This window comes from Ursus maritimus, unplaced genomic scaffold (genome assembly GCF_017311325.1).
Source record: "Ursus maritimus isolate PB19 unplaced genomic scaffold, ASM1731132v1 scaffold_1, whole genome shotgun sequence".
Lineage (NCBI taxonomy): Eukaryota > Metazoa > Chordata > Mammalia > Carnivora > Ursidae > Ursus > Ursus maritimus.
Genome location: NW_024423343.1, coordinates 9,022,285 through 9,038,044, shown reverse-complemented (window position 1 = coordinate 9,038,044; position 15,760 = coordinate 9,022,285).

Sequence of the window (15,760 nt, the reverse complement as noted above, 5' to 3'; positions counted from 1 at the left end):
CTACTTCCTGCTCAGGTCTCTGGGGAGTGGCTATCTGTACCTGCCTGGGATGCAGCCACACCTGTGTCCACCTGAGGGTCCGGCAAAGCACACCTTACATTTGAGCTCTGGCAAGCCACGCTTGGACCCTGGGGACATGGGCTGGACTAAGAAGGAGCTGCAGTCTAGATGGGGAGATTCGCAGAGGAGGTCAACGTAGCAAGGGAGTTAGGGCACAAGCGAACTGCTAGGGGAACCAAGTGCAAGCTCCAGGCTGACCACAGAGGGGCCCTCTGCCCCAGTGGGAGCCAGGTAGGACAAGTCAGAGGTGCGATGCCGCTGGGAGCGTTGCGGGGCCACGGCATGGTCTGTGGATGCAGCAGCCAGTGTTCAATGTCATCGTTCCTTGCTCTGCAGAGCTGGCCTGGGGACAGGTGGGCATACTTGCGTAGGAGCCACGGAGCCAGGTCCCAGAACAAAAGCAACCCAGACCCTGGCCCCAGGGCTTTTGACCTTCGGTATCACAAGAGCACCTCTGATGCAATGAGGCTGTCGCAAATGAGGATCAGTGGAGGCAGGGCCTCGAGGGAAACTCACCATGAGAACAGGTGGTGATGGGTCTCAGGGCCCAGGTTCAACACAAGGGGTTAGTGACCCCAATTCCCCCTGGAGTGGCCTTCGGAGACCACGGCTGAGCACGAGACTGTACACTGACCATTTGGGAGGCCCGGAGTGGGGGGGCTTTTCTGCCGTCTGAGCTAAAAGCGGAGCAAGGGCATCATCCCCAGCAAGAACAAGGAGGCCTTCTTCTGCGCCGGGCCTTTTCCCAGCAGCAACTCCCTTGTGGCAGGGGCAGGAGCAGCGGCAGCCAAAATGAGTTGGATTGAAGTCTCCATCCACTTACTGTCCCCCTGACGTTGGGAATCCTGTGCCATGCAGAGTGCTCGTCTCCAGGTCCTGGCCCCTTTTGTCCCTCTGCTGTCCAAGATCCTGAGCCTCTCTCCTATTACAGACAAATCCCCAAGTGCCCGTAGCTCTGTGGTCCAGTGTGATTGACTGCAGAGGGGGTTGGCTATCCAGCTACTGGGAGAGGCCATCACATGCCAACGGTCCCCCCTCCTGAGTCCCAACACAGGAGTGAGCGCCTGTGTGTCACCCAGCCTTCCCCACCCCAAAGAGGGACACCTGCAGCTTCGGGTCTTCTTTCCCCCAATCAGTATCTGCCAGCCTGAGCTCTTGCCCACAGCCACTGCCGCCACACCTACATCCAGAAGCCTTCCCACACTGAAGGCAGGGGGGCCAAGCATACACAGGGCTTTCCTTCCTTCCTTTGCCTGTGATGCCCTCTTTCCTCTTCCTACCCAGATTCGCCTGGCAAATGCTTAGAGATGCAACTTAGGCACGCTGGCTATAGAGAGCCATCTCCGAATCCCTAGAATGAGTTTCATTTCTCCAGTACCCTACACAGACCTTGCTCCTAATGTTTCATTGATTCCTCTAACAAATACTTAAGTACCTACTATGCACCTGTTCTAGGTCCCGGGGATGCAGCAGTGAACAAAAGAACCAAAAAAAAAAAAAAATCCCTGCCTTTATGGAGGCTACACTCTTAAGTGTGTGGGAGGAAGACAAAAAAATAAATAAGTAAGTAAACTACATGGCATGTCAGATTTGAAGTTCTGTAAAGATAAACAAAGCAGCAAAGGGGACGAGGCATGGAGAGATCAATTATGTGTGTGTCTCTCTCACTGCATGGTCCCAGAGGATAGGCATTTGGTTGTGTTTCCCTTCTGCCTTACCAGGAACCCTACTGAGTGGTCCTTTCCACCAGGGCTGCCACGTGTGTGGCCATTTACCCCTCAAGAGCCCTGAGATCCCTGGGAGTCTAAACATGTGCCTCCCCCTCCCCAAATCACCCAACCGGGCTTCAAGGAGTGAGGGCCCAAGATAGTCAAAAAGGCGCCCCCACAGGATCCCAGGACAACCCAAGAAACCTCAGCCAACTCAGGACTTCTTGAAACCAATTCTGGGGACTGAGCCAATGTCATTTCTGTGAGCCCTGAAGGAGGAGGACTTCAGGCAAAGAATTGATCAAAATTCTGATTTTCAACAAACCTATGAATCACAATGAAGTATTAACAGCCAGATGACTAGCAGACAGCCCCGCCCAGGTAACTTCATAGGAACCATAGTCCACTTGGAGATGCTGGCTCTGGACATGGGGAAAAGAAACCAGCTTTAATGCTGTTTTCTAGAAGTTTCTTTTTCATGGTTTATTTTTTTTTAATCAATTATACTAGAAATGGGTATCATTTCCTTCCAGGCTGCAGCTTAGATAGGCAGCCTGTGTTTCAGGAGACACCTACCCAATCCCTACCCCCGATTTTCCCATGGGCCATCCCTGACCCAAGGTGGCCTAATCACTTTCTCCTAAGGATGTGGAAGCGAGTCCCTTGGCCTAGAGGTGCTGCTGCTTTTTGGGAGCTAGCTCGGGGGCAGTGCAGCTAGGAGGTGACATAAAGTTTGTGTCAGTGCCACATGTAAGGCAAAACTCCACAAGCTGTCAAGGTGACCATGAAGCAAGTGTGCAAAGGGGTGGGGCTGTGAGAGAGAGACAGAGACCGAGAGATGGAGAGGTGGAGAGAGGCAGAGAGAGGGAGTGAGAGAGGGGCTGGGTCTAATCATCCAACACAATGTGCTCTGATACGTGAGCAGTAGAGACATGCCCAGAAGAGGGGCACGTGGCTCTGCTTGAGGACACCAGACAGGTAAATCTTCCTGGCAGAGAGGCAATGCCCAAGGTGAGCACTGAGGATGAGTAAGAGTGAGGCAGGGAGGAAAGAAGCAGAAAAGGGAGTTTCAGTCCACGTGTATCAAAATTCAGAGGCATGAGGCATCATGGCGTGTACTGGGAAGCCCAGTGAGTCTGGAATGACTACACAGGGAGTAAGACTGAAGAAATAGCAGGAACTGAGACCTGAGGGCACATATGTCATCCTGAAGAACTTGGCCTTGGTGGCCATCCATGTGGCGATGTTCACGGGACAGCTAGAGATGAAATGCGTAGGTGATGGAATGATTCATTAAACCTTAGAAGCAGTATGAGGACTAAAGACAGATATCAAAACATTGGCAACACAGAGGTCATAGAAATTCTAACATGGATGAGAAATGAGACAGAGTGTGGGAGAAAAAGCACTACGCTGAGCACAGAACCCTGAGGAGCAAGACTCGGGTCTCAAGACCCTGAACCTCCATCAAGGAGTCTCAGAAGAACTGGTGAATGAGTAGAAGGAGTGCCAGGTGAGAAAGAGGCTATCTTGGAAGCCAACGAAGTCAGAAGTCCTAAGAATGAGATTGTGGCCACCAGGTCGAATCAACAAAGCAGTCCAAGAAGATAAGGAAGGACATGGATCCAGTGGGCTTGATCATCTGGAACACACTGGGAACTTCTGGAAACAGTTGTAGAAGTAGATGCACAGATAGGGAGCAATAAGTGGTGGGGGCCTTCCACCCACTGAGGATGGCTCTTTCACTAAGCTCAGGGCAAAAGGAAAGGAAAGAGGGAGTACAAGATCAAAGGACGGTGCTTTGGGTGTGGAGGAAAGTTTGAGCATGTTTCCAGGTGGAGGGGAACCGGGGAGAGGTTGAAGGCACCACAGGGTGATAGGAGTGGATGGAGCAAGTCCTGGAGGCACCAGAGGGAACAGAATCAAGTGGAGGGGATGGACTGGACCCTTAGAAGGAACACCTAATCCCCAGAGACAAGGGTGGGTGGGCGGGTCTGTGTAAAACACAAGGGAAAGCAGGATTACCAAGCTGTACCTGCATTCCATCCAGGGTAAACAGTGGAGGAATATTACTCAGAGCTTACCTGAGGATCCTGACCCTTTCCACAGGGAGTCCAAAAAAACTTTCTAATTCCAAATCAACCCCAGGAATAAGGAAGGATCAGAGTTTGGCTCAGAAAACGGGCAGTTTGTATCAGCTATTTTGGGCATGGAGTAGTTCGAGGTGATAACAAGGTCCAGGATTTGGATGTGGTCTGGTGATGAAATGGAGCAGAAGTAAGAGTCATCAGAATTGAGGAAATCAAAGAAATCTGCAGCTAGGCTCTGGAATAGGTGTATCAGGTAAGAATGATATTTAACTGCAAGCAACAGAAAATGACTACAGTGGCTTACATGAACAAGGGGGTATACATAATACAAAGACAGAAATTGACAGATGTTAATTAATGATAGTTCAATAACCTTTTGATGACAGGGTGACCGCCGTCATCCATTTCCTCATGGTTCAAAGATGGCTGCCTCTGCTCCAGCCATCACATTTGCAATCAAGAAGGGAAGAAGGAGAAAAGGTGGTACCAACCATAACAATAACAGGTGTTCCCAGTTATTAGGAAAGCAAAAGCATTTCCAGAAAACACTGCCTCACCCCCAGGAGACCCCTGCCTAGCTCTCCTTGAGCTAACAGAGTCACATGGTCTTTCCCAGATGCAAGAGAACCAGAACTGGAAATGAGACTTCCGTGAAAGATTTACATCCTGAGGCTGGGCACACTGCTGCATAGAACTAGATTCAAGGAAGAAGAAGGGACTGGTATTGGTTAGGCCAGCATGCAACCCATGGCAGCGATCCTTGTCCTGCTCCAGAGGGTTAGGACTCAGGCCAGTGAGGGATGGGATGGGGAGGAGAGTAACAGGAAGGTGGCCAAAGGCCAGAGCCTCAGGGTCCTTGGACTCCAGGCCCAAGTTTACACTGTGCTCAAAGGGGGGCTCTTTTTTGGAGGTTTTTGCAGGATTTTGAGCAGGTGTGTGACAGGTAGAGCTGCACTCAGGGAGACGGAAGAGCCAGCCTTGGTCAGATGTAGTGGAGAGGCAGAGGGGGACTACGTCACCAGTTCAGGTGGGAGCAGTGGCTGCCCAGCCTCTCATACCCCCTTGAGGCCTCTGGGCACCACAGACATGTGAACTGGACAACCCAGGCAGATGTGTTAGTCTGCTCTGTTCACAAGAGGAAGTCAAGGTCCTGTGGCACACCATGATAGGAGGTTCAGGTCAGATCAGCCCTCTGCAGGCCTCATTGTCCCATCCCTCCAGCCTCCTCCACATGTGCTATGGTCCTCACCACGGTCCTCTCATTTGATGCTGGGCCTCTTATCCAGCTACCCAGAGGATCTTGTCACGGTATTCAGGTTCCATGCCTCAGCAATACTGAGTAAGAGCTTCCCAGGTTTCCTGCCCCTACCCCCTCCCCAGGGACCTCTGGTCCCACTAGAAAAATAGACACAGGGGCGCCTGGGTGGCACAGCGGTTAAGCGTCTGCCTTCGGCTCAGGGCGTGATCCCGGCGTTATGGGATCGAGCCCCACATCAGGCTCTTCCGCTATGAGCCTGCTTCTTCCTCTCCCACTCCCCCTGCTTGTGTTCCCTCTCTCACTGGCTGTTTCTATCTCTGTCGAATAAATAAATAAAATCTTAAAAAAAAAAGAAAAGAAAAGAAAAATAGACACAGCACACAGAGGAATAGACTATAGGTAAGACACTTGCTTTGTGGGGCCAAGAAGGCTGGGAGGGCAAAGCTGACCCCATTTCAAACCTGGGTGACCCAACCTGCAGGCCATGACAGTCCAGGGGATTTGGGAAGAAGTTGTACCCCAGTGTGTGGCCTGGATGTCAGGCTTCGTCTCAGATTGGCCTGACAGCGAGAAGATGAGGCCTTCCTACTGAGCTCCCCATCCCTCAGCCCTGTATCCATTTCACCAAATGTGCCCTACATCCTCTAGCCACAGGACCTTTGCACAAGCTGTCAGTCTGCCTGGAAGGCTCCTCCTCACACTGTTTTCCAAGTTAACTCCCACTCTTTCTTTTGACCCTGGCTTAAATATCACTTCCCTAAGAATGCCTCTCCTGACCCTTTGCCTGATCAGTTCTTTCCCTGGTTTCCCTCATATGAACATGTGATTCTGTATTGGTTAAACTAATTACCATCAGTAACTCAGTCAAATCTGAGGTCTCTGTGAGCAAGCACAACAGAGGTTGTTTTCCCTTAACTGGAAAGTTCAGTGTGGGGTGGGTAGCCCTCCTCGATCCTGTAGCTACACCCTTTGGAACGCATGGTGCCCAAGGTCATCAAAGCAGAACAAAGAGAGTTGAAAGAAACATACCAGCTCTCAAAGTCTTTCTGTAGAGGCCCCACGCAACACTGCAGTTCAAGGCCTTAACCAGAATTAATCATACAGCCCCACCCGATCTAAACTGTAAAGGGGCTGCAAAAAGGAGGGGAATACACAGAATATTTGGGGAGCACTGTCTCTGCACAGCTTTTCCTGAGAACCCTTTGTTGCAGGTGTCATTTTACATCTATCTGCAAGGTTCTTAGATGACTTCTGTGTCTCTTGCTAGGCTGTGAACCCCATAAAGGCAGGAACTGTGTGTGTGTTGGCTTACGGTCGGTCTTCAGTGTGCCTGTACATAGTAGCTGCTCACTCAATAGGACCAACCTGAACAATCAATCAGTCAGTCAATCAATCAACGGAACAAACAGACAATGGGCAGGGCAGCTGAGAGTCCACCCCTGGAGACACAGAGCATCAGCTCAGAGGGGTGAAGTTGAGTTAGGGATCAGAGCGGCAGCTCGTTTTGACGGGGAAGAGCAAGAAGAGCTGATAAGGAGAGGTGTGAGTGGATTCTCCCAGCATCTTCTAGCTCCCTAAATCCGATTCTGCTAATCTACTTGCTGCGCTGTGGCCCCTGGCTGCCTGGGGCGAGTAGAGAAGCAAGGAGCTGTGGGAGAGAAGGGAAGGCCGCCTAGCCTTCACCGACACCCACTCCTTCCCCTCCGACCTACCACTGCCGAGCATTGTGTAGCGGCCGCAGAATGGGTAGTGTCTATAATTAGGTGCCGTGCAAAGGGGAAGCAGTCGCAAAAAAGCAGTTTTAGCTCAGTTAGCAGTCTGGCTAACTTAAAGGGGAGGCTCTGTGTTCCAGGACAGATGGCTTAGAAACTGGTCGCTGACTACTGGCAGCAGGGCAGAAGAAACTGCTCAGGAACACAAAGCCTTCAAAGCTCCCACGAGGCAGCAGACTCTAGAACAATCTAAACTCAGCTCTGCCTCTTATCAGCTCTGTGGTTCTGGCCACATTACCCAGCTTCCCTGTAGACTTCTTTGTCATCAATTCTAACATGTACTTTTTTTTCTTCGCATTTTAACACCTCTGAAATTAGGATGCAATTTGCAATCAGTGACAGATCGCAGTATAGTTGAGATTTTTTTTAATGTACATGGAGCAATGGTGAGCCTTACCACCAAGGTGTGCTGGATTTGATGAAATATGGTATTTCCCTTTTATTTTTGGATCAGCAATCATATAGGTAAAGCCTCTGGCATGGGACCTGAACATAATAGAGACTCAAGAAAAAAATTGCTATTTTAACCCTATTACTTCAAGATACTAAAAACGTATTTAGAGTCTCTGTGATTTGTTTGACTCCTAGTCTCAGACTCTGTATGGGCCTTAGGAGGTGTCCTTGCTGATGTTCTCTGGCTTTGCAGGTGAGACTAGAATTAAAGGCTAGAAGATGGGGAGGAAGGGAAGGGCAGAGGGAATTTAGCAAGAGGAAAAATGAAAGATGAAATATTAGTTGATCACCTCATGGGAAACTTACAAAGGCAATTGAAATGTAGGAGATGCTGGTTCCAAGCCTGGGAAAGGCAAATGATGAAGCCTAAGGACTGATTCATTGAGGAGCAAAGAACATCCAGAACAAATCATCTGTAGCCTCAGAGAACCAGACCTGAAAGAATCAAAAAAGTTGTAAGTTGAAAACATACAACTTTTTCTTTTCTTTTTTCCTTTTAATTGAAAAAAATAGAGACCGTTGCTTGATGCAAAGCTCCCTATTGATTTTTAAAGAAATGGAAGAACACTGTTAGGTACCTGGCAGTAGTTCTGGAAAAAATGCTTCATTTTACCTCTGGCTTAGAATACAGCTGCTTCCCCCACTTATTGCCCACCCCCCCACACACACACACAAGTGATTTGCTCAATTTGGATTATAGCAATTTTGTTAAATTTCGTTAGTGTGTGAATATCCGTGTGTTTATACTTGAGTTTAATATTTGAATGTTTAGATTGGTTTTTGAAATGCTTTTTGTAAAAGGATTTCATTACTTAATGGAGTAGGGTAATATTTACAGTAAGATCAACGTTTGATCTGTATTGATCTGGAAAAGTTCTGCCGGATGTCAAGTGTTTATGGTTTTGCAGGTCCCAGTTATAAGAATCAGGGAAGGACATTTAAAATATCAAGATAAATAAGCTCACCACGAAATTTGTGTGAGTAGTGACTCAGGATGTTCATTATTGGGCGGAGAATTATTAATGAATTATTCTAGGGGTAGAATTGCCAATTGTTATGTTACCTTGATGGCTGAACAGAGCTCATTTGAAAATGCTCAGTTTTGTATACAATTCACCATAGGATTATGTAAGTGTGGCCAATTCTGCTCAAGGAAAGTATAAAGTTGTATGTATGACAGAATTATATTCAGAAAATACGGATCATACAAAAATGCAGAACTGAGTTTTTGATCATAAGATAACTTGGCAAGTAACAACATGTTTATAAATAATGTCTATGATGTAATTTGTTCTTTAATTTAATCAAGATGCCTTTTCTTTAGAGATAATTTTTGTCAAAACAGTCAGTGATGGAACTTACATTTGAAATGCTGAGTTGGAAATTGGGCTGTTTAAATGTAATTTTAATTGAAAACATTCCATAGTGTTAGGGTTAAGTTGCTTGGTAATTTTGATCGGGGCACACAATGATTATTAGCAAACTCAAAGGGATCCTATGTTTTTAGCAGTATCTCATCTACCCATCACCTGGCCTGTGTTCTGGAATGGTTTGTGGTGAAATCACCATAAAATGGGCCTGGCCAACTGGACCCTTGGGATCAACCCGGGCTTACAAACAGACAATAGACACTTAACACAGATATTACACTGTTGATATTTTATATTTTTTTGAAAGTAATTTTTATCTCTTAACTTGAAACTTGTTTACTGCTTAGTCAGTACCTACCCCTCTGCCGGTTCTAGAAATGGCTGGAAATGGATTTGCACGACACTGGGGGTGGCTGGGAGAGTGTGCAGCGGATTTGGAACTGGTATAGCTGGATGCACTGGGCTGTGCGGAAGCTGCACCCAGACTGTGACTATACACATGGATCCTCAGCCTGGAAGAAATCAAGCTTCAGTTTGATAAATTTGATCTGGGCCATCTCCAGCACATTTTATGTACCTTATGTACTGTTCCTCAGACACTGTGGCAGTACAAGTAACATCTTCTGCATGATCCGGAAATAGCTGGAGATATTGCAGCTCCTTCTCAGGGGTCCTGCTGGCAAGTGGAGGCCAAGTGCCTCGTCCATTAGCCGCAGCAACCCGGGCATGTGCCATAGAGTGCTGTCACCCAGATGGTGCCTGGACTGGGAAGAGCCTGTCTTCTGAGCCGTTCTAGGTCTAAACAATCCTTTCTGGAAGGAGTGGGATTAAGCCACAGTGGTTGGCAGCTTCCCCGGGCTCTCTTCCACTGTAGCAGAGTCTCGAGAAGGCTGAATTCCAGCCAAGACTGCTGCTTGAGTGTCGGCCTGGATGGTTCTGATCCCTGGATCCTTCTTCTTCCAGAAGGTAACCCACAGCTCACACTGGCAGAGGTCACTGATTGCCCTTCCGTGGGAGGTCAGGGATGCCTCTACTGGCTGGGGTTTGTCCCACCTGGCACCCTCAACTCATTTTTGGGGGGATAGGTAATGAACTGGGCAGAAGAGAGTGGGTTAATAGAGCTCTGCATCTTCTTGCCTTCCTGACCAGCCCAGCATGCACTGCCTGGGGTGGGTGGTTTCCTATGTAGGTATTATAGGCTGCCTCCTGCCGTACCTCCCTCACAAGTGCACACACTCATGCTTATTCTCACACATGCTCATTCACCTGTGTGCATTTCACACTCACACATCCTCGCCGCCAAATGGGCAAACCACCCAAGGGAACCATGCATGGCACATTCCTCAGCTTGATAGGTGTTCTTTTGCATCTATCCCCTGCCAGCCCCCCAAGGATGGTATCATTCGCCAGGACTTAAGACCCAACTTTCCACCCTAAAACCCCGGGCAGAGAGGATCTGGCTACCTATGGGATCGCAGGTAACTATCATCTTTGTCATGACAGATTGGAGGATGTCAAAGAGCCTTCTGAACTCTGGTCCACACCAGTATGGACAGACAGACAGCACAGATGAGTCCCTGCAACTGGGGTGCCCCACTGCTGCCACGAGTGTGCCCACGAGATCCTCAACTGCTATCCATAACCCCTGCTGGAAACCCCACCTAACTGCAAACCCTTGGCTGGCATCCCCTCCCCCAAATACCTATTCAAAATACTCGAGGTTAACTTGATCAGGTTTCTGTAATCAAAGAGCACACCCTTATCACACCAGGAATAATAAAAATTTTCTGTTTACTATAGGGATCCCAAAACTCACTTTTCCATTACCACCTTGTCAACAGACCTCCTCAAAATGACAGGAATATTATTTGGACCCCAAATTGAGCAAAAATTCCTCAGGAAACCATGGACTTGCTCTCTTCTGCCCTCATCCAAGGCTATCCTAACTCAGCCCACCCACGTCTGCCTGATGTAGAAGCCTCCCAACCATGTATACGGGGCCACTATGTCTGTAGGAAACTTCTGCTCTTACACCTATTTTTCATAGACTCTAGTTCTGTGTGAAGCCAATTCATGTCCTGGGGCCTTATGGCTTGGAGAGACAAGCTCAGTGGAAACAGGCATTGGTGGGCCTTGAAGGCTGACTTCTGTGGCTTGAAACGACTCTAAGAGATAGGCAAACTTAGCCCTGGCCACTTAGAGTGGGCACTTGACTTTTAATGATTGGCATTTTCAAACAACTAGCCTAGGTAACCACTCGACGAAAGTCTTGTCATACCATCCCAGACCACTGGAGCCAGCTGAGGGCACCCTAACTTGGGAAAAATCCTCTATTCTGAAAAAAAAATGTAGCTAAGCATCCTTAGAACCACCAGCATGATCAGACACTAGCAACAGACTGTTGCGTTCAGCAGCCCCTGGACCAGGTCCTGCATCATTCTGTAGGGACTTCAGGGTGCAGAGGATAGGGGAGGCCTGCTCTGCCATTACAACCTTTCCAGCATGTTCCCTGGGGAAAAGTCAGAGCACAGGTATGATTGCTGTCAGGACGCCAACCCAGAAGGACCCAGATGTCTGGTCTTCCGGCAGAACGGGCTGCAAAGTCAAGGTGAGGCCCAGAAAGACCCTGAAGCCTTCTTTACCCATCTCAGATGCCAGAGGCCCCTGGAAAACCAGACTCTGTGATGGTCTTGGCCTCTTGAATTGCTGGTGTTATGGACGGCGTCATCAACACGATGAGCATGACCTCCTGGACCAGAGTCTTGCTTCCAGCCGTCATAGCCCTACTCATCAAGGGCAGGTTCCAATCCACTGGACCTCAGTTGGCACCCCAATTCTGGAGGCATAGTTTAAGGCCTAATATGTGCCCAACCCATTTCATTGTCCCTCGCTTTTGTTTAAAAAAAAAAAAAAAGTGAGCCAGACCCCAGAGAGGTCCTACCATTGCCACACACAGGGCTGATTTTCAGCCAGAATCCATTCTGCTCAGTAGGTGCTTGCGCAGTTCTAGTTGTTAATTTTTTTTAACGTGACCACTGGCTACACGTCAGTCAAGATGACCTATTCTCTTACCCTGCCTCTGATGAGTTTTCTGACTCTGTCAGTCTTCATATGACCCAGAACACACTTTGCACAGGAAGCACAGATTTCCAACACCATGCAATGCCCCTCAGTCCCAGGCACCGCACTCCGCCCAAGGACAGCTCAGAGAATGTGCAAGGGCCCTGAGAATTCTCAGGGACTTCCTGGTTATCACTGGCCCCAGGGACCTCACTCCAGACCTGCTTGCTTCACTCAGGGGAATCAGATATCTGGCACATCAGAGGAAAACCTACCACAGATGTCTAGAGCCTTCAGGCTAAAGAGAGATAATTCCAGAATGGTGGCATCATCTGGACCTCTCACCCTTCTCTGCAACCTGCCCTTGCTGAGGTTGGGAAGGCCACTTTCTGATTGCTATAAAGTTGCCAGGGTGGCAGATCCTGTCACATGCTGCCTTCAAACACCCCTGACGGTGCACATTCTATCCAGGAAAGTGGAGCCTTCCCTGCCTGCCCCCACTTCCCCAACAAGAAGAGGAATGAGAGGGGTCAGGGCTGGTTAAAGTCTTACATGTTATTTTATTCTTTTTTTTTTTTTAATTTTTTTGGACAGTCTTATTCCCTGGACTTTCCGTCTTTGGGCTTCTGCTCTCCCCAGCTTAGGGAGCTGTCCCCTGGCATTTCTGACTTTCAGGCTCACCCTTGGCCTTCATACTGGCCACTCTGACAGCTCCCCAGAACTGAGTGGCACCTGCACTCTGCCCGGCACCTGTCTGGGCGGGGATGTCAGCTGCCTCAATATCATTCCCTCTTTCCTTTAAAGGCGTAACATGGTGTGTCTACCCCTGGCTCAGCTCAGGAGCATGTCAGACCTATTTCTTTCTGTCCCCCTTCCACAACTCCACCAGGACCCAAGGTATCTGGGGCCACATGTCCTTCTCTCAGTTCACTCATGTCTTGAGCTGTTGAAAGGGCGGATGCCCCCAGGGTTAAGTCACGGGGGGGCTGCACAGAGCCTCGGGGCACAGGTGGTGTTGTCTCAGCAGGACGGTCAGGGTAATGAACAAAGGAAGGTCCTCCCTGGAGCTGTGACAGGCAAAATTCACCTAATAATTAAGAAGATACTTTTATTCTGGCTATTGTGCTAAAAAGCACATTAGTGAGGAACATCTCAAAGCAAAGGAAGGGGGCCTGGAATTTTATAGAGGCAGGTAAACAAGGGGGTCATCTAGGAGTCTTATGGGAGTCACAAGAAAAGATGGAGATGAGACCTCTCTTGGAAACACTCAGGGCAGTGTGGTCTTTGTGGTTACCTGTTTTTCCATTTCCAAAACACAAAAGTGGAGGGGAGGGGATTTCTTAAGCATCATGGCTGAGGTTGCACAGGGCTCAGATGAAGTTCAACATTGTCATAACCACCTTTCATTCGAGATGAATGTTGTCACTGAATAACTCAGAGGTAGTCATAAACCTCCTGAGTGGGATAAAGCAAGGCCTAGGAAATAGTCCCTCCAGGATTCTGGCTGGTGTCATTCCTGCAAAACTGGTGAGCCATCTCTTGAGAGGTGGGGCAAAGGTCAGTGGTTTTCAGATCCTAGGCATCAGACATCTTCAAAGAGGGATACCCCAAATGGGGAAATAATGCTATAGAAGATGTATTAGAGTAAGGAGCCAGTTGAACCTTGAGAATTAACCAGTCCAGTGGATTCCAGAGGTCCACAGAGGGAAATCTAACAATATCACTGAGTTACTTGACGCTGAGATAGCCATGCTCTTGGTGGTGTTATCCATGGTCTGCAAAAGCATGTGTGACCCAAGCATTTTGTCGGACTTCTCTAGCGGCCCAGCAGCAGCTTGTCCAGGGAGAATTTCAGCCCAGGCACGGTCTGCTGCGGTGCTGAGTCCCTTGAGGTTAATGCCGATTATGGGGCTTCAGCTTGCAGAACTTCTTCAGATTCTAGGGGAAAGGCCAGCTGCAAGGCAACTGAGTGTGCTTCGGTGACAATCACTCTAGTCTGCCGCTGACTGCTAGTGCTTTCGGGAAAGCATCAGAGAAAAACAAAAAACCGATCCGCACATGACAAAATAAAATGGCTGGGGATAACATGTTACTGACAAGTTCCTATTTTTAAAAAAAAATTTTTTAAGATTTTATTTATTTGAGAGAGAGACCACAAGCAGGGGGAGCAGCAGGCAGAGGAAGAGGGAGAAGCAGACTTCCCACTGAGCAGGGAACCCAATGCGAGACTTGATCCTAAGACCCTGAGATCATGACCTGAGCCGAAGGCAGTCAGACGCTTAACCGGCTGAGCCACCCAGGCGTCCCCACTGACAATTTTCTAAGGTGTAAGATCTCTTGGGAGTTCACAACAGAAACAGTACAACTGACAAGGACACTGGGTCGTTTAGATGGCACACAAACCAATATAATAAACTCGATCCACAAAACCTTGTAGACAAAATAACTATTAACACAATGACTAACTCTGTTTTCAAAGAGGAGCAGATATTGTATCTAATTTATAAAAATGGAGGAACACAATCTTCACAGAGGAAAAAAAATCTCCAGCTATAACATCAAATAATCCTCACATAGTATTCCGTGAATTTACTGAACATATAGATAGAATACACTAGGAATATATAAAGAATATCAAGTAAAGAGACTCTGGAAATCTGGAATAAGTTCTAAACATTTGCATATGAATGTAAGTCCACAGGTAAGTGACATGAGTTCCAGGGGAAAACTGCCCCCCTAGGAGATGCTAGATTCAAATTAAGGAAGTCGAAAGTGAGTTACCATTTGGAGAAACTGCTGACGTTCTGACTGACAACATCTACAAGGTCAGCTATGGCAGCGGCAGCACCAAGAAACGTCAGGGCCAGTGAGGGCATCGATGAAGCTCTGGGAATTCCCCACACGACGCACAGTTCTGGAAATCTGAACGGTTAACTACATATTACCTATTTAACCTGGGACAGGCTAAGCAGCATCTCTTCCCACATGACTCATCAATAGCAGCCGTTATTAGATAAACCCAATTATTTCCTAGCATTTCTCTTCTCACAAAATGAAAGAACAAATCATTTGTGGTTTTTCCTTTGGGAAATCTCAAAGACAGTTTTAGGTGCAAAATGTATCACTCAGGATCAATTTGGGGAAAGCAAAACATCAAAAGTTGTCAGGAGATTTGAATACCTGAATAAGGCAGGATCTCGCATTCCTGGGAAATAATACTTGGCTGCTTACTTAAAGTGACAGTAAAGGATTTAAAACAGAAACATAAAGGGTAACACGGTTGTAAAGAATCGTAGCTCTTTCTCAAGTGAGAAAATTTTATTCCTTTAAATAATCAAGGACGTCAGAAAATTAGCATGAACCATAGAAGATTATTCTGGTAAATGCACAATCTTTGTTATGTAGGCAAACTACCGGAAGATAAAGAATAATCTAACAACCTCGCATTCGTTTCCCATCACTGCTTTAACAAATTACGGCAAATTAAAGAGCTTAAAACAACATAAATTTATTATCTTATAGTTCTAGAGGTCAGAAGTCCACAAGCAGTCTCAAAGTTAAGATGTCAGCAAAGCCACTTCCTTCTGGAGACTTTAGGAGACAGCCTATTTCCTTGCCTGTTCCACCATCGAGAGGCCCTTTTCACTCCTGGCTCTCAGCCCCTTGCTCCATCTTCCAATGTCCTTTTGCTTCCATTATTACACGGCCTTTTTCTCATTCTGACTCTCCTGCCTCCCTCTTATAAAGAACTTGTGATTACACTGAGCCCACCAGGTGATCCGGATAATCTCCCCCATCTCAAGGTCCTTAATTTAATCTGCAAAATTCCTTTTGCCATGTAGAATAGTATATTCACGGGTTCCAGGGGATTGAGCTGTGGCCATCATTAGGGGGCCCATTGTTCAATCTACCACAAATCTCTTAGGAAGGACAGACCAATAATTTTCTCATTTTATTTTATTTTATTTCATTTCATTTCATTTTAAAA